Raw genomic sequence first — 25,368 nt, 5'->3', positions numbered from 1 at the left:
ATTTGTAGCCCTGCGACCATGTTAGGGAGAACCTATGGGGAGGCCCGCAGGGCGGGTTCGGTCCCTGGTGGCTTCCTTGAAATCTTGGATTTCAAATGTGAGGCCTTCCCGGCCATGGGGCCTGGAGACTCACCCAGTTATATTCAGGGCTTTCTGGGCTCCAGAGGGGACGTGCTGTCGATTCACGTCCTCTCAGCTCTCTGGGGGGATGTGGTTTTTAGGGGTCATGGAGGTAAGGACAGGAATTTTTTTTTTTCTGATTTTTTATTGTGATAAAAAATATAAAATAAAATTTGGCTTTTTAAAGTGTACAGTTCAGTGGCATTCATTACATGATGTTATGCAACCATTACCACTATCTATCTCCAAAAATTTTTATCACCCAAACAGAAACTCTGTACCCATTAACAATATCTCCTCATTCTTTTCTCCTCTCCAGCTCCTGGCAACCTCTAATCTATTTTCTGTCTCTATGAATCTGCTTTTTCTAGATATTTCATATAAGCAGGATCATACAATTATCTGTCCTTTTGTGTCTGGCTTATTTCACTTAGCATAATGCTTTCAAGATTCAGTCACATTGTAGCAGGTACCAGAACCCCATTCCTTTTTATGGCTGAATAATATTCCAAAGCAAGATTATAATGCATTTTGTTTATCCATGCATCTGTGGATGGACACTCAGGTTGTTTGGACCTTTTGGCTATTTTGAATACTGCTGCTATAGCACTGGTATACAAGTATCTGTTTGAGTCCGTTTTCAGTTCTTTTGGGTATATACCTAGGAGTGGATTGCTGGGTCATATGGTAATACTATGCTTAACTTTTATTCCCACCAGCAGTGCAGGAAGGTTTCCAATTTCTCCACAGCCTCACAGATACTTGCTGTTTTGTTTGTTTTCATTTTTAATTATTATTATAGCTATCCCAGTGGGTGTGAAGTGGTATCTCATTGTGGTTTTGATTTGCATTTCCCTAATGACTAATGATGTTGCATATCTTTTCATGCAGGGATTTGGGGATAAGAAGGAGTTGGGAGAAAAGAAATGTTTTATGTGTTTGGAGAGTGAAGGTCCACTAAAGGAGAAAGAAAGGAACAAGATTAAGAGTGGAGAGAGATGAGAAATAAAAGCAATACTGTGGGTCAGGACAGGCAGAGGGGTAACCAAAAAGTTTTTTTTAGCTCTTATTAAACCCAGCCATATACAGGGAGCCATCATAGTGGTGGTCTTGACCTCTTGCGGCTGATAAGGACAAACTAATAATTACTTGTAGACAAGTGCACACACTTATTAGGAAATATCTCAACCAAGGCATGAGAAGTGTAAGTCACAGCTAAGTTCAGAACTCTGGCTAATACCTGTTAAAGAAGGATGATTAGCAAATAAATGGCTTTGTGCTTTTTAAACACCCCAATTTGTGAGAAAAAATGCGTTAGCATATGAGTCTACGCTGATTGCAAACTGTTCATCAACGTAAGTCTCTGGGTTATAAGAAGCCAGGCTCACCCAATGTTTTTGACGGTCAAGTTATGTTAGGGCAGAGGCCCTAATTAGCTTGGCAGAATAAAGCTAGTTTCTTCAAAAAATATACGTTGAGTGCCTATTGTGTGCTCAGTGAGGAGGTGACATTTGAGCAAAGTCCTGAAGAAGGTGAGCAAACCACGTGGGTATCTTGGGAAGGAACATTCCAGGCAGAGAATACGGCAAGAACAAGGGCCCTGGGATGGAACATGTCCGGTGTGACTGAGGACCTTAGAGGACCGTGAGGCTGGAACGGACAGAATGAGGGGGAAGTAGTAGGAAATGAAGCCAGAGAGATTCTAAGGATAGCTAAAAAAAATAAAAAATAAAAAATAGCACAGGGAAACAGGATCATGTGACTGGGTTGGTCAGATTCTAGGGGACTTAGGAAAGGCTTTGGTAAGGAGGTGTTAGTTGAGATAAGACCTAAATGACTAGCATGGACGACTAGAGAGGAGAACATGCCAAGCAACTGGAGCAGCAAATGCAAAGGCCCTGTGGTGAGAACGAGCTCACGCAGAGGTGCCCAGTGGGTGGCAAGGGTCAGGGGAGGCCCCATTGTGTAGGGTAATGATTCTCAACTGGTGATTTTGCACCCCAGAGAACATACGGCAATGTTTGCAGACATTTTGGGTTGTTACAACTGGTGAAGTGTTACTGGTATCTGGTGGGTAGAGGACAGGGCTGCTGCTAAACATCCTACAATGCACAGGCCAGCCCCGCTACAACAATTATCCAGCCCAAAATGCCCCTAGTGCTAAGGTTGAGAAACCCTGATGTAGGGCCTTGTAAGTCACAGTAAGGAATCTGGAAGCACAAACCATGGGCTTACTAATAATGTCTGTGCCTTGTGACACACCCATCACATTCAGGTCCAGGGTACATGTGGTGGGATGAAAGAGAAGGGCGCTAGTAGCAGCTATCAGAACACCGGCACAAGGCTGGGGCAAAGCAGCTGTGAGGTTCCCCAGCTGAGAGGGAGCCCCAGGTCAAATGAGGGTCCACTGCAAAGGCCATCTTCAAGCAGCTGATGTCCCTGAAGAGTCAAGGCAGGTCACTGGGTCTGAGAAGAGAAGCCAACTTGTCCCAGTGAAGGGGCCCAGGGTCGGAGAAGGCCATAGGTCTGACAAGTGTGGAGGGCACGGCTTGAGGCCATGTGTAGACAGTCCAGGGCCCAAAAGCAGCCAGAGGCTGAAGAGGAGGGACTTAGGTGAGGGATGACACAGGCAGATGACCCCCAAAGCCAGTGGCACAATATCAGGGGTGGGGGTGGCGGTGCAAGAGGGAAGATGCAAATGAGGAACTAAGAGGGGCCTGGGACATAAGGGGCTGGTTCAGTTTGCTCTCAAACTTATTTACCGCTACAGAGTGGGCTATTCTCTGTGCCACTGGGCGAGATGGGGACGGGCACCTGGATGCCAGCCTGCCTGGTTACTGCCAACAGGGACGCTGAAAGCTCTTTCATTTCTCCCCAAAGTCAAGCAAGTCCAACAGGTATGGGGAGGTGGCTGGGATGATCAGTGACTCTGACATGGAGTTAACCCCAAGCCATGTCCCTCCTCCTCAACCCACTTCGAATCTCTGTGATTCATCCAGAGAAGCTGATCCCGCCCAAGTGGAAAGAATCTAGATAAGGTTCTCATTGTTCAGAAATGAGAAAAATTTCTCAGTGCAGAAGCAGGCCAATATTATCCCTTCCCTGGTCATTATCCAAAGATGCTTCTCTAATTTGGGGGAGGGTGGGAAGAGGGGCTGCCTCACAGGGACTTTGTTCCAACAGAATTTCTGACAGCAATCTTGGGTCCACATGTGTGTGCACAAGTAGGTAGATGCCCTCGCTAACATCCTCTCACTTAGTGCAAACTCCCTTCCTCTAGAGTTTTTATATTAACAGTTGTTATTCTCCAACTAGCAAAGTAAAACATGATCACTGTAAAATAAAAAGAAAATAAAAACCACCCATAATCCCATTACTTGGTAAGAATACTTCCTTCTAGTCTTTTTGATATACTTTCAAAAAACTATAGTTAGGATCATATTATAAATATAATTTGTATCCTGCTTATAATGTAAGCATTTTATCAGGTTAATACAAGCACTTTGTGAATTTTAGTTTTAACCATTGAATAATGGGAATTATGGTATATTCCCTAATGCTGTGAGAAGCAGAGGCCTATGTCCTCCAAGGACTTACTTCGTCTAACACAGAAACTTCTTAGCTAACTGAGAGCATTGAACAACAGAAACAGTCACCATTTTCTGAGCACTTACTGGGTGCTAGGCACTTTGCCCCCTACCGTGTCAGGTGGCTGTGGGGATGTGTCCTTCACATCACTCCATCACACTAAATTTTATTCCCTTGCACCAGACTTGAGACCTCTACACTTCAGTTGGTGGAGGGTCAGATCCCACCTCTTCTCACAGGAAAAACAGGGAGTAATTCTCTTCATTCAGTTGATGGGAAGTGCCAGGTCCCAGTTAGGCACTAGGAATGAAGGAAATGTGGATAACTGAATAGCTGTAGAAAGACCTTCCAGTGTAGGTGTATGCAGGGGCTAGTCAACCTCAGCCTACAGGCCAGCCAGTCATCTGACTATATAAATAAAGTTTTATCGGAACACAGTCACACCCATCCATTTAAACAGTGTCTATAGCTGCTTTCTGCTACAAGGGTCTGAGTAGTAGTTGCAACAGAGACCATATGGCCTGCAAGCCTAAAATATTTACTACTTTGCCCTTTAAGAAAGGTTTGCCAACCTCTGTGTTTGAGGCCAGGCATCCTCCAAAATCCATGCTCCTCCTTCTTTAGCTACGAGTTGTCGCTAAGAAGCGGCTGTCTGGCCAGGAACTACATTTCCCAGCTCTGTTGCAACAAGGTGACTAGGAAAGGACATGTGTCATTTTGGGGCCAAAACAGTTAAGAAGTGGGGGAGTCTTTTCTACCTTCTTTTTTCCTTTCTACCTGAACATTGCCCTGCCTGAATGCCAAGTCATCCTAGGCCCTGTTCCTCAATCTTTTTTGCGTTATCACTCCCTTAAGGAGCCCTTTTAGACATTTTTTCCCTAATCACATCTCTCCATGAAATTTTAATACCACAGATATACTACTGTGTATCTGTATTTGTACTGAACGCTTATCTGTGATTTATGCATAAAAAAGTAAGATTTTTCAGCCCCCAAGAACCATTTTTTGCCCCCTTGAGGCAAATAGAGAGCACATGCTCTAGGGTACAGCAGGGTCATAAGCTGGAAGGTGCCTGCGTCCCTGAATCATCTTGTGGAGGAAAGTCAGTCACAACCAGGAACAGCTGCATCTGACAGTTACAAGATTGGGAAACAAACTTCTATCAGGTTAAACCCCTGAAATTTGGGGGATGACCACAGCTGACAATACCCTAACCAATCCAAGATGAACATGAGATGGTTAAAAAAAAAAGTATGACTTGGACAGGCATATAATATTATAAACAGGGAACCGCTTCTAAATCTAAAGGAGGGAAATTTATGATTAAAAAGCCCCTAGTTTAGATGGTGGTGAGTTTAACTTCCTAGTTCTTAAAGTGATATAAGCTAAAAATATAAACATATTCAAGAAGGGGTGGGATCAATTCATGAGAATAACCTATTAAAGATGGACAACAAATTAACCACATGCATTCATATCCTATCCATCTGGACACATGGACACATCATCACCAAGATGAGAGGGAAATAATTTTTTTTTTTTTTTTTTTTAAAGAGGCATAATTCCAAACAATGAAGAGTTCAGGGGAGGGCAACCAACCTTGTGGAGAAAAGACAGAAAATGGAGGATTAGAAAAGATGGTGTAGGCCCAGCAGTGGGCTCAGATGTTACAGGAGTCCCATCAGCTTGGCCGAATGGCCAAGAGGCTCTTGACAGAGATGCCAAGACAAGAGAGGGCAGGAACCAGGCGTGAGGCTGAAAAGGGGCATTATTTGAAGTCTGAAGTCGGAACAGTTGATCCCTCCACAGGCAGCTCATGAGGCAGTCAGGTATATACACTCTCAGGCAAAAAGTTTGAATTTCCTTCTCTAGAGAAACTGAATGAACCCCAGAGAAGAGATATGTGGCCCAAGAAGCAGTGGAGCCAACCTAGAAAAACAGTTCAGGGAAATCTCCTGACAGGTCTGCAGCAGGCCTAGAGAACAACCAGGTCTGGCTGGAGGGGAAGAACAGAGAACTTGGGGAGGAAGGAGGAATATATAAAATACCCAGCTGGCAAGGAAAGTTGGGGGGTGGGGGGGGGGTGAGAGAAGTAGTAGATGAGGCTATGACAACAGCAAATGGTAAAAACAAACCAACCAACAAAACAAAGAAAGGAAGGCAATTAGAAACTCTTGGAAACATAAAAAGCTGTAAAGTATTCATAATACATTACTTGGTTCCAAAGGGAATAATGAATAATACTCAGGTCAGGCATCAGGGTCACACACTGAAGTGCCTTCGGGGTCAGGCAGGTGAGTAAGTAAACAAGGAAGGCCAGGTCCCTGAGCACATGCACACACTGGGTGAGTGGTAAGGCCTGGGGCAAACTGGAGCAGCACGACCATCTGTGTGCTCTAAAGAGGGCAGCTTCCAGCAAAGTGTTACCCATGTGGAAAGTCAGATCCCATGTGACAGCTCTTCCAACCTTCCAATCCCCAAACTCTAAATCGTTTATGAAGACTCTCCCAATTTTAAAGTGTTGGCTGAAAATTTAGAAAAAGTCCGTAAGTAAACCAAATGAGTGTGTCCGAAGATGGACTGTCAAATGTGCAGATACAGCATAGAAGATATAAAGACATTTAACAAATAAAAATGTAAATGTTATCAACCTTAACAATTTAAAAGTAAAAACCAAGATGACCGAAGTTGGAAAGTGGAAGGAGAAGGCAAGATGGGATAAGGACACTAATATCTTCACCTTGCTCAACAGGGAATCAAGAGGTACTGTGTTGTTAAGGAACGAGAAATATGAGAGTAAGAATATTACTTATAAAGGTAACCAAATAGAGGAATCATAAATAACGACACAGTAAGTTGTCAGGATGTGGGGAGGGGAGGTAGAAGGGTGGGTATAAGTGAGCTAAATCACTTATTAGTAACAGGAAGTCAGCAGAGAATTTCTAAAATAGGAGTAAAATAAAAGCCAATCATTTAAGGATATGAAGATAAATGCCAGAAAAAATAACTGGAAGAGTTAAAAGTGATTGCCTCAAAGGAGTTAGGGAGAGAAGGGACCAGGATACTGTTAATTTTTATTATACATTCTTCTGAATGCTCACCTCCCTGCCGCCCACACAATAAAAGAACCTTTTGTAAGAAAACGGAACTGATCAATTTATGGTTGATTATTGGAACAGGTAATTAAACCTGCAAGGTTGACTCTCTGTAGGATATTACAGAAGGCACACTCAGAAGGGATTAAATGAAAATAATCTAATGAGTGGACCAGTTACAGAGGTGTGGGCAGGGCTAAGGGAACCAACAGAACAGGTGCAGCAGCCAGAGGGGAACACCAGCAGGAAGCTGTTACCACTCCTAAGTCTAAGGGCAAGGGGAGGAAATGGTGTTACTGGACCCCAGCCAGTCCAGAGCCCTGGAAAGGGGTCTGTAGCTGTAAAATACAGCCATAGTCAGAAATTGGATGAAGCAGAGAGCGGGACAGCTCCTCCAACCTCTCTTTCCTCCGGTTCCTGGATCTCTTGCTGATGCCTCCTATTGGCCAAACCCAACCTGAAGCCAGAGGATAAACCTGAAGCCAGAGTCCAGGTGATGCAACCCAGGAAGGCCAGCCTCCTAGGACACGGCTAGGGCAGAGGATAGAAGTGGAAGAGGGGAAAAAATGGAGAATAACCAGCACATATTCTCACCCTTCATCATCTAGCCCTCTCTATTACCTTCTGAGAGTGGGAAAAAAAAATGGATTAAACACACATTAGTTGCAGGGTGGTAATTCTGATCTCCAGCTCATCAACAGAACTAAGGGACTACTAGGGAGAGGTGTAATTCTCCCAACTTTTGTTAATAAATATAGACAGATGACTTCATAGGTAGGCCCTGCATTCAGTCACAGAGGAGAACAAAGAAATATGAAGAATCCCACCAACTTCACAGTGAGGGAGGTGAGCCAGACCCACACAGCAAGACAAAGATGCAACGCAGTGTGATGAGCATCCAACAAGAGGTGCAGTTACACATCCTCTAAGTCCAAGCCAGCAGGGGAGCCCTAGTGTCCCTTGAAGGGAGAGTGGAATTAGACAGATGGGAGGAGGCAGTGGATTTGAAACGTGTTTGAGGGGCAGCAAGTATGTCTGCCTGGCCATGGGAGTAACGAGAAACAAGCTGACTGGTCAGGCTGGGGCAGCATAATGCAGGAACCCAACAGTCAGGCTCAGAAGCCAAGACTTTATTTTTGGGACAAGAAGTTGCCAAGGTTTTCTGATCAAGTGACATGCCTCAGGCAGTGTTTGAGGGCAATTATATGGGTGGGATGTACAGGGAATTTGAACCAATGTCAAAGAGAAAGAAAGTAGGTACAGAAGGTGGGAGACTTGCTCCTAGTAGGTGTTCATATCTGTGGAAGGACAGGGGCAATAGAATGGATGGATGGATTGATCAAGGCAAGCACCTTAGTTTTCTGTTAAGACTCAGTTACAAAGTCATCTCCTCTATTAAATCTTTTCTGACCAAACCCTGCCCTTCCCTGGCAGTGAGACTATTAGGCCCCAAGTATCCAAGCTTGGAATACTTCACTGAACCCATGTTTCCTGTTACAAATATATGAATTCCTTGAACACAAGGATGGTAACTGACCATTTTATATCCTAGCATAGGGCCTGGCACATAGTAAGTGCTCAGAAATGTTCACTGAATGGATGGCTGTCTGGATAAATGATAGGGGTGGGGATTTGGGCAACAGCAGTGTGAATGAGTGGAATGAAACCATGGAATCAGCAGGACCTGGTGCTGGATGCTTCCCAGGGTGTGCAGGTCTGATGCCTGTCTCTTCTGGAAAGTGGGAGATCATAGCATAATTACTTTATCACTCTGCAAATATTCCCCAGCTTGTGAGGGCATGTTTGGCTATTAACAGATTGTGCAACAAATTTGACACAGGAAACAAACCACGAATGACAGAAAGGTGGGCGGGGCTCAGAGCGAGAACCAGAGACCAAAGCCTCCCCTTCCATGCTATTTAGGAGGATGGGTTCAGACACTTCCACTTGCTTTAAAGGTTTCATTGTTCCATTCTTTACAGTTCATCTCAGGAGGATGACAAGGAGGGAGAATCCCCTTCCACGTGGCTGTTCCCATTGTGCACCAACATACCATCTATTTCTACGCGCATGTCTTTAATAACAGCCTTGGTAGAAATGACAGAAAGCAAAACACTCTTGCTTTAGGTTCCAGAATAACACCAGCGGTCAGTATTAAACAGTCTGGCCAGTAGCCTTGTGACACATGACGACAACCCCTTTCAAAAAGTACCACCAGCAGATAAGGAACTTTCAAGTGGTCACTTCCCCTAAACAAAACCCACCACTTCCAATCATATGGGACTGCTGCCCTAAGTATCATAATCCTATTGACCAATTATATAATGGTCAAACCAAAAATTGCCTTCCTGAAGCTAGAATCTTTAAGACATTCAAGAAATTCTTGATGCTACAGAATGCATACAAGTACAGAGAGTGAAATCTGATCACTAAGTGTATCACCATACCAGAGATGAGAGTGGGTAACTGTCTACCTTTCTTCCATCTAGGTAAGAAGGGAGAATATGCTTGCTGTCTTCCAATCCCAGAAGTGAGGACCCCCCCAGCGACTCTCCCTACCTCTGCACTCTCCTGGGAAATTCCCAAAGTGATTTCACCGTCTGATCTCGCAAGAACCGAGAGGAGTAGCTGGGGCAGGTCCCTTTATTCCCATTTTACAGACAGGAAAATTAAGGCACAGATAAGTAAGCAGCTTGCCCAGGGTCTCAGAGAGGAGTCACTGGCCTATGCCTGACTTGACAGCAAGGACAGGGATTTACTCATCTTTGTATCCCCAGGTCCTAGAGCAGGTTCAAAAAATGTTTACCGAAGAGATGACTCCCAGTGCCAAACCATGACATTAATCTCTCGCAGGACTTGGTTTCTTTATCTGTAAAATTGGAATAGCAATATTCTTTTCCTCAAAGGGATAATCAGAGGAGCAAATGCATAGCTTTTACAACACTGCCTGGCACATAGTAGGCACTCAGTATCAGCTGTTGTTGTTGTAACTGCTATAAAGGAAACAGAATAAGGTGAGGTGAGATGGAGTGACTCAGGAGAGGTGGGGAGAAGCCCCCTTAGCCTGGGCTGTTGGGGCAGAACCCAGGTGATGAGCAGGAGCCAGCCCTGTGATCCGGGGAAGGGGAGGACAGGCAGCAGGCAAGACGAGGACAAAGACCTGGAGAAAGGGATGAACTTGGTGTGTCTGAGTGGCTGAAGGAAGTGTTAGTTTTGTAGTTATCACAACCCATTTTATTACGTTTTTTTTTTAATGCCCCAACTCCAATCCCTAGTTTGTAGGAGGAAATGTGGAATTGCCCTCTGAATGACAACCCCATACGAGGAAGACTCTTCAAGGGCCCTTCTGAAAGCAGAGCATCTTATATAGCTCTAAGGGACCCATTTTGCTGAAAGTTAGAAAAAAATCCCTTCAGCACTATTTACACACTTCTGAATACTGATCTTACTTTCTAGGCCATGGGCAACCCAGCTGGAGAAGTGAGGCTCCAAGCCACCTCAATCCTGGAAGTCCCCAGTCTACCCTCAGCAGCAGCTGCTGAGAGAAATTTACGAGCATCCACCCCCAATCTGCTTCCCGGACCAGGTCTCACCAGGAAATAAATCTGATAAATGGGGAGGAGCTAGGCAAGTCATCATAGTACAAGCTGGGAAGAACCACAAATTGGAAGGTAAAGTAACTGCATTAAAAAAACCAAACAAACTGTCCGATGTCATTTGCTGCATTAAAAAACCAAACAAACTGTCCAATGTCATTTGCTGCTGTTCTTTGCTATTATCAAGGGGAGGCCAGAGTTGGGTCAAGTCACACAGCCCTTTAAAAGTCCTGGTCCCACTTGGCTATTACTGATTCGCTCCTAGGCCCAATCGGTCAGAAGGGACTTGGCCAGCAAAGGCCCCTGCTCTCAGCCCCTGGCGTGGTTCCCACAGCCCGAGGCCAGCTGTTAGCAGCAGGAGGGGTCTACTGAGATCCGCAGCCCAGCTCCTCCGCATCACATCCACACCCTCTGCCATTCACCCTCTGTCTCTGAGTCACTGCAATGCAAGGTGAGTCCTGGAACACACGAGGAGCCTCACGTGGGCATTGCCTCTTCCCTAGGGACCCCAGGGCCCACCCCCACCTCCCCAGCGTGGGCCAAGAAGTCCCACCAACAGAGGGAACTGTCAGCGGTGAATCACTCCTCTTTCTAAAGGAACTGAGGACCACGACCTGTAACCGAGTCACAGACCCCAGGAAAGCCCATGGTTCAGGTAATTCGGGAAGCACACCACAAAAGCAAGAGATTGATATGTTTTACTGTTTAAAACTTACTAGTTCTATTTGTAAACAAACAAAAACTTTGGTGTCAATCAAGTGAAAAAAATAACACATACATGACAATGGTTAACATCCTTAATATATAAAGAAAGCTTAAAAATCAATAAAAAGTGAAAAACATACAAAGAGAAAAACGGATTACAGGCAATCCACAAAAGAATAAATACAGATGGCACAAATACATGAAAAAAATTCAGCCTCATGAGAAATCAATAAAATGTGACTTAAAGCAATCTATAAAATCAGAAAGATTTAAAACTCATTCTGCAGTGTTGGCAAGAATTTGGAGGAAACAAATATGCTCGTGCACTTGTGATGGGAAAGAAACTTGTAAATTGGCCAACATCTATTAAAAATCTAAAGTGTATGCACTTAAGACCCAGGAATCTATGCTGCAGAATACTCACATTAATACACAAAAAGGTATTTTCAAAAATACCCAGTATAGACAAGGGTGTTGAGAAGAATGGACATTCATATGCTGCTAGTGGGAATGCAAATTAGTATATTTATGAAGAGAAGCTTAGCAATATGTACCAGAACATCTCCAAGTTTCACACGTCCTTTGACCCAGAAAGTCTACTTACAGAAAGTCACCCTTAGGAAATCATCATGAATATGCCTAAAGATTTAGCCACAAGAATGCTCATGCAAGTATTGCTTTTAATAAGGTGGGGAGTGGGGGAGAATCAATCTAAATCTCCAAAAAATAAGACAACATAGATAGAAAGCATGGACATGGAATGGACTATAATGCAGCTATCAAATTATGATGCACAACCTTCTGCTTAAAAATGGTAGATTGAAAACCCATGTTTAAAAATCTTTTTCCTTCTAAGATTTGCTAAAATGACAGTGAAGTATAATACTTTTTTTTATCCTATAAACTTACAAGATGGAAAAGAACAGGAAAGACACAATTAGCAATAAACGTCAGGAAGACAGCAAACAGCAGTCACTGAGGCAGCAGGACAGAAGCTGTCAGGGCCCAGAATGCTCACAGAGAGGAAGGAGGACAAGCAGGGCAGGATCTGCCCTGCAAACTCCAGGGAGTGTGAGAAGAAAGCATGCCAGGAGTGGTGGAGGGTGGAAAGTAAGGCACAAAGCTGAAAATGAGAACTGAAAGCAAAGTTAGACACACATATTCTCACTCTTATTCACTCCCTCCCTTCCAGCCGCATGCACCTTGCAGGTAGGAGATTGGAGGTTTCTTCTCTGGAATAAGTGAATGACAACTGGGTCACCCAGAGTAGTGGCCAGATCCCTGGGGATCACCCAAAAGATGCTCCCCAGCTGCAGGCCACTAAGTCAGAGGAGGCAAAGGTCCGGATACAGGAGAATGAAAGGCTTCTGGGTGCTGCAGAGGCCTGGGCAGGGGAGAGGCAGGGATGCAAAGCCAGGGAGGCTGTGACCTGAGACCTCTGTGGGGCCTCTCCGTATATTTTTCACTTTTTATTGATTTTTAAGCTTTCTTTATATATTAAGGATATATTAAGGATATTAACCATTGTCATGTATATGTTGTTTTTTCATTTGATTGACACCAAATTTTTTGTTTGTTTACATATAGAACTAATAAGTTTTAAACAGTAAAATGTATCAGTCTCTTGCCTTTGTGATGTGCTTCCAGAATTACCTGAACGTGGGCTTTCCTGGGGTCTGTGATTCAGTTACAGGTCATGGTCCTCAGTTCCTTTTGAAAGAGGTGTGAGTTCACCACTGACAGTTCCTTCTGTCGGTGGGGCTGCTTGGCCTCTTCCAACTCTGAGATTCTGGGCCACTCCACGTTCCTGGTAAAGTGACCAGCGGTGGGGCCAGGGGCATGTGCATCCCCAGCCCACACGGGCCAAGCGGACAGTTCCTTTTGCCCTCAGCATCCCTTTTCCCCTAAGCTCTGCTGAAGAGTGGGGAACAGAGAGCCTGTTTCAAGGGAGGTAAAATATGTGTCACCACTCATTCTTTTTCCTGAAAAATCGGGAAACGTTCTACACCAGGGGTGATGTCCTGACAAAGAAGAGGCCCAATGAGGGGCAGGGTGAGATGTACTGTATAGGGCAGAGTCTGAGGAAGCCATACCCACACCAACTTTTTCTTAGCTCTGTACAGAGAGATCACAATGACTCAGAAAAAGACTATTCATTATATGATTCTCCTGGACAGTTGAGGCTCTCCCAGGGATAAGGCTTGCTGCAAAGCCACCTTCGCTCCGTGGGCTGCAGATGATATTGGAAGGGACAGAAGCCTCACAGGGTGGGGGGTAGGGGGAGAAGAAGCATCTCCTCTTGGCTTGTTAGGCAGATGACAGCCCTAACTCCCTGGTGGACAGGACTGTCTGGTCTAGTGACAAGGGGATAACTTTTGTTTCATCCTTAGGACCTCCATCCCCATCACCATAATCATTACCTCTACAAATGTGTTCAAAGGGTCCTCACAGTTACTTAGGGCCCATCTGACGAAGACTTCTTCCATTGGCTCCTTAAATGCAGTCAACATTCATTTTCCTGCCACAGTGTTTCATCTTTCTAAAAATCCCAGAAGGCTGCATCCTGGCCCTTAAGACTTAGGTCAAGAAGGGGAAATTTTTCCATTTGGTTTAGACGAGGGACTTTATGGAGCAACTGGCTCAGTGAGTAACAGCACACCCTTCAATGGAGCTGGGAGGAATGGATACGAAACTGGCCTGCTTTTTACTGGTCTAGCTCTCCATCATTTTTCCAACAAATATAAATGGATCACCTATGATGTTTCAGGGACTGCTAGAAGGCAAAAGAACCAATCCTTGCCCCTACGGAGATCCCATTAAGTGAGGGGCTGGGAGGTTAATACGAGAGGTGGGTGCACGAGGCAGCAGAATGAACTAGCCCCCAGTAAGCCAGCACAGAAGCACACAAATCATTGATTAAAGTCTTGCTCCTTCATAGAGACAAATCCTTTGTTGGTTGGTGTTACCTAAGTTGAGTTTCTGATTAAAATCATCAGGAAATGAAAATGTGTCTTACTTTTTCAGAGGCTCATTTCACACCTCTTGCTTTTACCTATCTTGAATTTCACATAAGTTGGGGAGCTGGGTCCAGGAAACCATGTGGGGGGCTGACAACTGTAGTCAATGCTTAAGGCCTTACTTAAATCCTCCTTGTAAAAAGTGATTCAGGCATCCAAGAGGATGCTTTCCTGTATTTTCCAAAGGTTCTGTAATATTGTTATATCAGGCACCTGACTTGTTGGTTCTTTAAGCCTCTTCCCTGCTTGTGTTCACTTTGTCCGAAACAAACCTGCAAAAACAGTCATGCCAAAGCTAGCAACTTCCATTCCCCCTGGGGAAGCCAAGGAAAAGGTTTCTTCTTGGCTGAGAAGAACTGACCTTTGGTCTCTGGCCAAGGATGCAGGAAACCTGCTCCCAGTAAGTAAAGGGACCCTACAGTCCAACAGGTGTGAGGGATATTGGAAACTAACCACAAGATCCAAAGGGGGCCCCGTTACAGATTTCAGCCTTCATGGGAAGAAAACATAGGAACATCCAAGGACCACACGGGCCTCTCTAGCACTTACTTAATGTGAAGAGGAAATTGCCCCACAGACACCCACCAACGGACACAGAGATGTAGAGGCCAGAGGCAGTGACGAGTCCCAACGGCCGCATCTGACCACCTCCTGGCCAGAAAGAAATGGGAAAATCTCAAGATGCAGCAGAGGTATTTTTGTCTTAGGTAAGCAGTCCAAGGTGGGCTTTCATCTGAGGCCACTTTAAAAAAAGAATATATTAAATATATACATACATACACATGCACGTATACACATATACACACATAAATGTGTACATTATGTATATTCACACATATACGCGTGTTTTAAATACAAGCCAAGAATTCTCCTGGGGGTGGGTGCAAAAAATAGAAATCTGAAAATAAAACAAAACAAAGAAAACATGGGGGGAGGCAAGTGGAATCCAACGATCAGAAGGTGGTTTGAGTGTGGGGGGCTATGGCAAACTTAAGACAGGAACCCCAGGAGAGCTGCCTGTAGCCACCACTCCTCCTTCCGAAGCAGCAGCCGTCTCAGGCTCCTCAGCAACTTCCACCATTATTACCCTCTTTCAAAGCTGAAAAGCAACTCAAGACCCAAGTCTAATATTTCCAACAATTACATTACCTAATGATATTATGCAGGCCAATCTCATTCATCAAATGTCATTACAAGAAAGAATTGCCAGTATATGCCAAGCCATGGTGCTGTTTTGATTTGGTTAGAAAAAAGTCTCCCTGGGAACTAATTCTATACAGAATTCCTTTGTCTCTATAAAGAGAATAGGTAGTTCCGCGCTGGGAGCAGGGCAGATCTGTGACAGGGGTGCTGCTTACAGCTCCAACTACCTAATGGGAAAGGGCAATTGAACTCTGAGACATCACACAGCCATGAGCTACCCCACACCTCAGGTCCAGGAGCACTGGAGCCCAAATGGGGTGGGGATGGGGGTGCTTCCTCCAAGTTTTCAAAGTTGGGAGTGAGCAATCCAGTGTGGCCAGCAGCAGAGCAAAAGACACCCCACTTGTGCCTGAATGAGCCATCATGGGGGCCAGAGTGAGCAGCGGGGTGTGAGTCAGAGACCCCAGTTCCAGTCTGATGGGCGGTCCCAGCTCACGCAGCTTCGCTGCTGGCAGAGTGATGGAAGATGGCCCAGATGGTCCCTTCCACCTCCAGGGTCCTGTCACTTACAACAACACGAATCTGAGACATTAATGTCAGAACTGACCTTGCAGGATTGTGGTTAGGCTACATGGCCCACAGGTCACAGGCATGGCCAAGGTTGCTGTGACTTCTGCACAGCAGAACCAGGCATTCACAGAATCAGCTGTGGGGATTAAAAGCTCAGAGCAAGGAACTGGGCAGGGTGGGAAGGGGGCACCAGGGGGCCAGACTTCTTGGTTTACCTGGCAGTGGGAGCAAGAGCCCAGAAGTCCTGCTCCCGGTTACTGGGTACTAGGGCCAGGTAGAGCTTGGATTCTACAGGCAGCTCAGGTAAGGCACTGCCTCTCCTGACAAGGCAGGAGAGCAGCAAAAACAACAAAACAGCCAACACGTAGTCATGCTTACTTTGTGACAGGCACCCCTAAAAGCTTTACACGTATTAACTCACCTAACGCTCAACAACTCTATGATGTACATGCTATGATGTCCATTTTACTGATGGGGAAACTGAGAATTTAAGTAAGCAGTAGAACCAAGATTTGAACCCAGGCAGTCTGGAGCCAGAGTCCATGCTCACCAGGGCCTCTGCTTCCACACAGTTCTGGATTAAACAGTCAGTGACACTGACCACCAGCAATATGCTAAGTTTAGGCACTTTCACACGCTTGACCCTGGGATTCCCTCCCTTCTCCCCTCTTCCCCCACACACCTGGTGCTTTAGCATCTGGTCTACCTCCAGCTCAACCATCACTTCCTGAGAGAAATGTCCACCGACCCCCCATCTAGGTTGAAGCCCTGTAATTTGCTGACACAGCTTCCTCTACTTTACCTTCCTATCACTTTCCACAACTCCATACTATATGCTCGCCCCTTTAATAAACACTTCTCCTGGCTAGACGCTAAGCCAGCACTGTCCAGTAGAACTTTCCATGAAAATGGAAATGTTCTCTAGCTCCACTGTCCAGTGTGGTAGCCAGTAGCCACATGTGCCTGTTGAGCACTTAAAATGTGGCTAGTGTGCAACTGAGAAACTGAATTTTTAATTTTGTTTAATTTTAGTTAATTTAAGTTTAAATAGGCATTCTTGGAGAATGCAGTTTTAATGCCCATGAAGACCTGTTTTGTGCTGCATTATCCCTAGGGCCTAGCACAGAGACTGACAGGATGAAATAAGCAAGTGTGAAATGAATGAATGAGGAAAGAATGGAACAATAACATGAGAGGGAAGCTGATGAGAAAAACAGAAGCAGTATCCAAGGAGCATCAAATTCTTCTTTCCCATCTTCTCTGCTCTGCCTGCCCCCCACACCCTCATCCCTGACCATCAGCCTCACCCCTGGGAACAGCTCCCTGCTCCACCTCCCGCAGCCTCCGAGGTCAGTTAGACTCTGGAGGTGTAGCCGCCTATTTCTATCCCTCCTCACCTTGGCCAGGAAGTATGTCTTCTGCAGACTGCCTTAAATTACACCTATTGAAGACTCACCGAGAAAGATGACCCAATCCAAGGAAGGATCATCATCCTGACCCTCCTTACTCAAAGCTCTGTACCTCCAGAGGCAGGCTGGGGCTCCCGACACACCTGCACAGAACTGAGTGCAGCAAGTGCAGATCTGTCTCCTCAGACCGCTGGGCTGAGAAGCACGGACTAAGGAAACCATGGCCACATGGTTCAGGGAAAACTCACCATGCGCAGTCTGGGGAGTTGGCAGCCTTGAAGTCAAGTTCAGGTTCTGCTCTAATGTGTCACATAGCTTGGTGAAGCCTCACAAGGCCATGACTGTCATTCAGCTCGTTTTATTAAGCTCCTACCATGTGCCTGGTGGCAGCACTGGAGGGTATGGTGGAGGCCCAGCTGGGGGCCTGGGTTCCTGGGGGGTGGGGGAGGGACAGTGGGCACCGGGAAAGGGGAGAGAAACAAAGCAGGGAGGAGGATGCCAGAGAAACTTCGGCTGATAACACATACCTCTGGGCATCCTACACTGCTCAGTGGGAGTGTGAGCACCAAGGCCTGAGACAGGCCCTGCTCCTCTGCTTTCCACAGAGGTGCTACCCAAGGCCCGGTGGGGAAGCAACTGGTCAGAGAGGGGCAATGGGCAGACCAGCTGCCCAGGGCAGCAGTATGAGAATCATAAAGTCCACGAACTTCTCCAACATTCGAAGCGCCTCTTTCCATGTGGCCTTTTCCTCTTGGAAAACTGGGTTCCAGTTTTAATTCCTCTTCTGCTCCTCCAGGAGACTCAGGAGCACTCAGCCACAGCAGGTCCAGGGCCCTGTGGTCTGACTATGGGCCTGGGCCTGATCCGCTTCAGTGCATGTTTGAGTGCCCACTTGCAGCTGCATAGAAGTGGTCCCTACCCCCAACGCCCACCTAAACTACTGGGAGAAGCAGCCATGCTTGCTCCTCTATGGTGAGATAAAATGTGCATAAATAGGCACAGGTGATGGAAGAGCACAGTGGAAAGGGGGGTGGTATCAATGGTAGGCTTGAGATGGCTTTGAGGAGACGCAGGCTCTGAGCGAAACCTTGAAGAATAAACAGAATTATAACGAGTAGACCCACGAGAGGGGCAGCATGAATAAGCAAAGGCATGGGGGCGAGGAAGTCCTTTGATCGATGGTTTTCAACCCTGGCTGCATATTAAAATACCCTGGGAACTTTTAAAACAGGCTGATGCCCAGGACCCACCAACCAGACACTGGTCTTTATTGAAAGCTCCCCAGATGTTGCTAATGTGCAAGGAGGGTTGAGATCCTTGCTACTTGGACTGGCAGGATCAGCTCCATCTGGAAGCTGGGTGGAAATGCAGGGTCTCGGGTCCCACCCTGTACCTCCTCAATCAGTCTGCATTCTAACAAGGCGGTCTGTGTATACTTTAAAGTTTGAGAAATTCTTTCTCGAGTATGAGAGGAAGCATGGAGGGTTGCATTTAAGTCAGCTAGCTTACCTTTTTTTTTAATTATCAAAAGCATCTGGTCCTCTCTGAAGGGAAACGGCAGGACTCAAAACAGTAACCAAAGGACCAAAAGCAGCAACAGCCACATGTCAGAGAGCTGGTCTCCAACGGGTACTCTAGGGAAAGGAGGCCACCAAATGGCACAGACAGACGAGGGAGGAAAGAAAGAAATGGGGATGAGGGGCCAGGCTTCTGAGCAAGCCTGGGGATCTATGAGGCACTGAGAAGAAAAGTGACCCTGGTCACAGAGATGTGAACAGATGGCGTGCAAACACAACACACACGTGGATTCAAAAGGGCACATGTGAAAGATAAACCAGACTTTAAGAGCTACTACCAGGAGCCAAATGTCCTAAACTAAATGTAACTGCTCATTAAAACAGGCTTCAGAAAGAAATTAACAAGTGCTCCACTATTAACTTCTGAAAGGCAGCAGTTTTGTTCTGGAGACTTACGAGCTGGCGACTCGTGCAAAGGTAGATCCCAAATGGAGCTTTGCCTCCTCGCTTCCTTATGCACCATTCCTGATCATCGGGATTTAAGACAGCCTTCCTCGAATCCAGCCTGCGGTCTTGCCAACAGACCTTGGTAGCCACTAACCACACTCCTGGCATGGGACCTAAAAGAGGCCTTTCCACACCACAACACCACGGTTCCCACAAGGAACACCATTCACGGCCCCATGCAGGAGCTTCTCAGGAGCATGTGCTTTCTGTAGCGAGGGAAGGCATGAAGCATATTCACAAGATGATTAAACATATATTTGTTTTTATTATTTTTTTTTTCACAATTGGTCAGTGCCAGACAGCTGGCTGAATAACCCACCAGCCATTCCTAAACCCCCTTGTCCGATCCATTGCAGAGGCTGGAAAAGCTAAATTAATCCCTTTCCCAGCTCTTGCAGCTAGTGGTGACAATCTGATACTTCCAGAACTGATCATGAGAAAAGTAGCATGAGGGCAAAAGGCCAAAACACTGAAGACGGCAAAGCAGAAAGACTGAGAAAGTCCTGTCCTTGATGTCTTTGTTGAACTGCCAGACCAACACCAGATAACCACTGCTTCCAACCAAATTTGTCATTTCAAGGGAAAATATATTACTCGGGCCACTATTCATTCCTCTTCCTGTTACTCACAGCCAAAAGCCTTCCTATGGTCTTTCCTATCCTCAACTCCTCTCCCTCCATTTGCTTCACCTCCTTGACTACAGTACTTCCATCTAGTGTTTACACCAACCTCCAGACCATTCCTTTTTTCCTTATTCTTTTCCTATTTATATCTCCCAACTGACAACATAAAGGCAGGGCCAGACAACTCACCCATTTTTGAGATGTCAAGTCTTAATGCCTGATCCTCAGCCAGCACCCTCTTCTGAGCCCTGGAAACATTAGTGTAGCCACAAATTTTACCCAAAGATGCAAAGAACGATGAGCAAATTCCATTATGTTGCTTTGCTTCTCAGATTACTGTTACGAGCTAATAATAAAACTATGTAAGGATATTTCTCACATGCATTTGTATCTGACAAATCTTGAATTTCATAGCAGGTATCAAGACTCAGCCAACTCATCCAGAAGGCCCTGAACAGATGTGTAAATAGAAAATACAATATTTGAGTGAGCCCAGTGCTCTTCCCAAACTAGTCTCATGTAATCCAGACACTACCCAACTGGGTCCCAAAGTCTCCTTCCAGCATTTAATTGGATAAGTCATTAGAAAATAATGTTTTTATCTTGATGAAGTTTACAATTTCCACCTTTCAGTTTGGTACTTAATGTATGTTCAAATCAACGTGTTTTCTGCAGCGAGTGATGTGCCTCAGCCTCCTTTAGGTTGAGAAGTGCTCAAAGACAGGAACTGTGTCCAAATGGCACCACATCCTTCCAAACTGCACTAACCCCAGGGCCAAGTCTAGTCCCAGCCCCAAAACAACAGCAACCAAGTCAAAATTAGAAATTATATAGCAGTTGCCAGTCACAACCAAACAGCCATATCTTACCTGTAAGTGCTAGAGAAATTAGTCACATTTTCAGGGCTCCTTCATTTCAAGAATGATTCACAAGTTTTTGTGACTCAGACACCCATTCCTGCTCTAACTCATAAGAAGTGTGGAGTTACAGCTTTAAGGGATGGACAAGGACCCTGAGATCGCCTGGGGGACAGGCAGGCAAACCATGAGTTCACCAGGATCAGCCATGGAAGGCTGCAAGTTCCTTCTAATTGCAATGCTCAATTTGCCAGGACAGGAATATTTCTGCCATGTTCAATCTCTATTCATCAGCACATAGACCAATCTATGTTTTTGATAAGTGTTATTTTTCCCCCATTCTCAGCTTTGCTTCTTCCTCATACATCATACATGAAGCTTCAGAAGGATCATCCTGCCTAACCATAAATATCAGCAAAAAAGAAAACTGTTATTAAATCACTTTTAATTAACATTCTCAGAGGATACTCCTGAAATGACTGACTTCTTTCTGGAACTTTCTCTGACCAGTACTTCAGTCTTCCATACACTCCTAGCTGACTGGTTTTTAAGGGGTAATCTTACAATGAGTGCTAGGAAATTGTTCAGAACAGGTTACCCCATAGTCCCCACCAGTTTTAAGGTGCTGAGAGCCCATCAATGCTGATCGACCCTTGTGCAGTGGGGAGGATGGTCAGGTGGGTTCCCCTCACAGCCTTCCAGATTGGGATGCAGGATTTTCATGACCCCAAGTCATTTACCAGCAGAGCAGAGAGTGGAAAGAACAAAAGGCTTTCTAGACAGAAGGCTATGGGTTTAACACTGCTTCCTTACCCCAGGTGTGCTATTTAGCTCCTCCCAGCCTCAGTTTTCTGGTCTGTAAATTAACAACTACCCTGCAGGATTGTTTCAAGGATTACAAATAAATAGTCTGGTAACTTTCTAGTCCAGAGTAGATGCTTGGTACTGGTCAGTTATTAATAATTATCACCATCATTATTGCCAAGAGTGAGAACACTCCAGAAACACACTCACCTCTGTGACAGCTGAATCACCTAAGTACAGGTAAGGCCTCGTCTATGTGTGCATCTAGTCAGGGTTTTCATTCTCTGGGTCTGTCCTCTTTATACTGGCGTGGCCGAGAGGGGTGGGGGCAGGGCGAGATTTCATCCACCACCCTTGGATAATACAGAGGATGAAGGCATATTCCTCTCAGAGATGAGGTGCCTATTATTTTTCTGAGGAATCTAAAATTCAGTGGTTTTGAACGACGCCAAGGTCCCAGGTCTAATCCTTACATGGCTCCCTCTTTCAAATGACCACCAGTCACAAAGGCAAGTTACTACCATCCAATGGCCCTAGCAGAAGAAAACTAAAAATGGCCACAACGTAGTAGGAAGTTTCAACTTTATCTGTAGGGAGGACAGAATACAAATGTTCAAAAATCAAGTCATATGTAGACAGCCCCCTCCCACAACTCCAGGCTTTGATAATTATTAGTGGAGCCATCTGTTCAGCCTAATGAAATGTGCAATCTCCTGTACAGATAATTAGTGAAGTCATTTTAATTAATTAAACAAATTAATTAATTGCAAGGATATGGCAACCATTTCCCAGGAACTGCATCCAACTCATTTATTTGGCACATGTCTACTAGGCTCCTGCTGGGGACGGAGCCCCATGCTAGTTCTCAGGAGATGAAGACATTCATGGCCCACCATGAGTAGAAACGGAAGCCTAACATACACCATTGCTGAGGATGAGCCTTTCTGCTTTAGGTGACCAATTCATCCCTATTTTCCTGGAACTGCCTTGGTTTGAAAACTGAAAAGCCTCATGTCCTGGGAAACCCCTCAGTCCTAGGTAGAACAGGATGGTTGGTCATCCTACTTCTGCTTGACCTGTGTTAGAGGTTGCCACTGGACAATCCTCATTGGAAAGGAGATGGCGAGCAGGGCATCCTGCAACTCTGGGCCCCTGCCCATAGCAAACGTTGCTGATAGATTCTATTTGCTTTTCCCGGCTGGGCCAGCCTCCAGTCCTTCTCCCCTCTGCTCCAGGCAGCCTCTCTAAATCACCCTGACTAGGAGGCCTCGGGAGTGAAATCTATTTCCCAGCTATGCCCTGGAATTACAGAAGCTCTGGGCTAGCAAACACCTTTGAGGGCTTGTCTAATCATCCATCAGAGTTTAAATCCCCTCTACAGTATCGTCCAGCAGTAGCTAGCCAGCCTCTCCTTACATACCTCTAATGATGGGGAACTCAATTCTTAAGACAATTCTTTCTATCTTTGATAGTTTTGATTGTTTAAATCTCATCCTTTAAATTAGCAAAATATCTCTCTCCAACTTTTACTCTCATCAATCTCTTTTTGGGGACCACACAACGGTGCTTCAATTAAATGAAATACTGTTTATTAAATTCCTCCTGGGTCTTTTTTCCAGACCCAGTTTTTTGAACTGTTTCTCATGTGAATTGGTTTAAAGTTGAGGTACCATTCTGGTCTCAGATCATCTTTTAAGTCCCTCTTGGGTGCAGTACTCAGGTATGTCCCCCCCACCCCCACCTCGCCACCTTATTCCTGGTGGATTCCTTGCTCTATTAAAGCATCTGGCAGCCCCACCACATACTGACTCACACAGACACCCTGACACTGTTTTTGAACATGCTCCTGTTGAATTGCAACTCCATCCATCTGCTATAGGACTTCCCAGGAGCTTACATACTCCGTCTGGAGCCCTGGGATATGAGAAATCCCAGAAGACAGTAAGAAAATAGCATATAAATTACAGACCACCAATTTCCCAGTTGTCAACAACTTGCTGTAAAGGTTTGCTTAAAAATAATTTCTTTAGAATCCTGATAGCATGTGGCCACAGAAAACGTATTTAAAATGATGGTCAGACTCCCAGGCCAGCCCACAAAAGCCTTCTGAACTCATTATGTACCTGCCGCATAAAACTAACAGTGCTATTTTAACTATATGTAGCCACCATTTGTCTTGTGGTTTCCATGGTAACGCTCTATATTCCATTTTGGAGACTAGACTCAGGCATGCTCTGTGCTGCATTACTCTAGGTGGCTCATGTGCATGGGGTGATGGGAGGGAGGTGCTGACCTAGGAGAAGAACCGATTCTAGGCACTAGTCCCCACCACCACCACCTCGTTAGGACTCATAAGTCCTTTAGAGTGTGTTGTCCTAAGGATACTACGTACAACATGAGGAACTGTTAGGGCTCAGTGAGGGGGGAGGCTGCTGGCAGGAGAACTTCTTGAAGTAGACAGGAGATGAGCAGTTATGGAATTTGGTTGTGCTTGTTTGTGGTGCTGTTCTTTATAAACAACCTACTGCAGATGCAAAGAGAGGGGCATTTCTCAAAGTCAGAAATTTAAAACCAGCAATGTCACTAGTTATCTCATTCTTCTCCGAGGGCTTAAGAGGGATCTTTACAAGCTGATGGCTACAACCATTAGAGGGCAGGGAAAGCAAGAGGCACCAGCACCTAACTGACAGCAGTGGGGATGCCCAGAGGAGCTGCTAAGCCTCGGCCCTTCCCCTCTGGAACCTCCATATCCCTGCCAGCACCATTCCCACCCCTCAGGCCTTCTGAAGAGACTATAGACACATCAGGAAGGGACTGAATGGAATCTGCAGCCATGTCTCCCTGGACATGTGCTCACTGTGCTCACCTGGAGAAGAGCAGGTGCTCCTGTGGACTGAGCTGGGCCTGGGCTCTGAAGGCCAGGGACTGACACCCCAGTGTGCCACCCACTATGCTGTGGACCCAGTTACCTAGGGTTGGTAATCTCTCTGAGCCTCGGTGACCTCCTCTGTTGAAAGGTAATAATAAAAGCTGAACTTTTTAAGCTCTTACTAGCCTTGTTCTTTGCACATTGCTTAGATGAACTCATTTCCTCTTTACAACAATCCTACTACTTTATAAATGAGGAAATTGAGGCCCAGAGAGGGTGGATAATTTGCCCCATATTGTGTAACTTGTAAGCAGCAGAGCCAGGATAACAGATAGAAAGCTGCTATGGAAACCATATATGTTATATATATAACACTGGAATGCTCAAGACCGAGGCATATCTTCTTTCACTGGGATCGGAGGGATTGCTCCCTGTGGTCGTAAGGACTAGACAGTGAATCTCAAGCCACGAGCACTGACCTGAGCTCAGCATGCTCTTCGCGGTGCATGTTCTCCACTAAATTTGTGACCCATGGGGCTTGCTCAAAGGCCTCATCACCTGCCCACTCCGTTAAAAACTACAGAATGCACTTTACCCTCCCACCCATCCCACACCCACCTCCTTTGTCTCCTTTTTTCCATAGAACTTTTCACCATCTAACCTACTACATACTGTGTTTTGTTATTGACTTTCTCCCCCAACTTGACTATAGGCTCCACAAGGGCAACAAATTTTATATTCTGTTCAAAGCTATATCCCCAGCACCCAGAAGGGTGCTTGATACATGGCAGGCATTCAATGAGTATCTGCTGAATAAATGAACCAATTCAACTTTGTTGATATGGATATATCCATAATACATTGTTAATGTATCCATTGATATGGATATATCCATAATACATTGTTAAGCAAAAGAAAGCAAGCCCCTAAATTACATGTATAACGAAG

The 25,368-nt window shown here is 45.4% G+C and overlaps 1 protein-coding gene across 13 annotated transcripts in view; it reads right to left on the bottom strand.

Annotated features, from left to right (window-relative positions):
* TRERF1 (transcriptional regulating factor 1) overlaps positions 1 to 25,368 on the bottom strand; it is a 205,209-nt gene that overhangs the window by 83,364 nt on the left and 96,477 nt on the right. Inside the window, exon 1 of one of the 13 annotated variants that reach the window (XM_037842429.1) lies at positions 17,492 to 17,548. The exons of the other annotated variants lie outside the window; for them this stretch is intronic. The gene's annotated coding sequence lies outside the window, so the exon portion shown is untranslated. Of the gene's footprint in view, positions 1 to 17,491; positions 17,549 to 25,368 lie in introns of those variants that run through there. 13 annotated transcript variants of the gene reach the window in all.

The sequence above is a fragment of the Choloepus didactylus genome, chromosome 7 (assembly GCF_015220235.1).
Source record: "Choloepus didactylus isolate mChoDid1 chromosome 7, mChoDid1.pri, whole genome shotgun sequence".
NCBI classification, from domain to species: domain Eukaryota; kingdom Metazoa; phylum Chordata; class Mammalia; order Pilosa; family Megalonychidae; genus Choloepus; species Choloepus didactylus.
The sequence above is the reverse complement of the archived record's forward strand: the minus strand, read 5'-3'. Positions and strand labels throughout refer to the sequence as shown.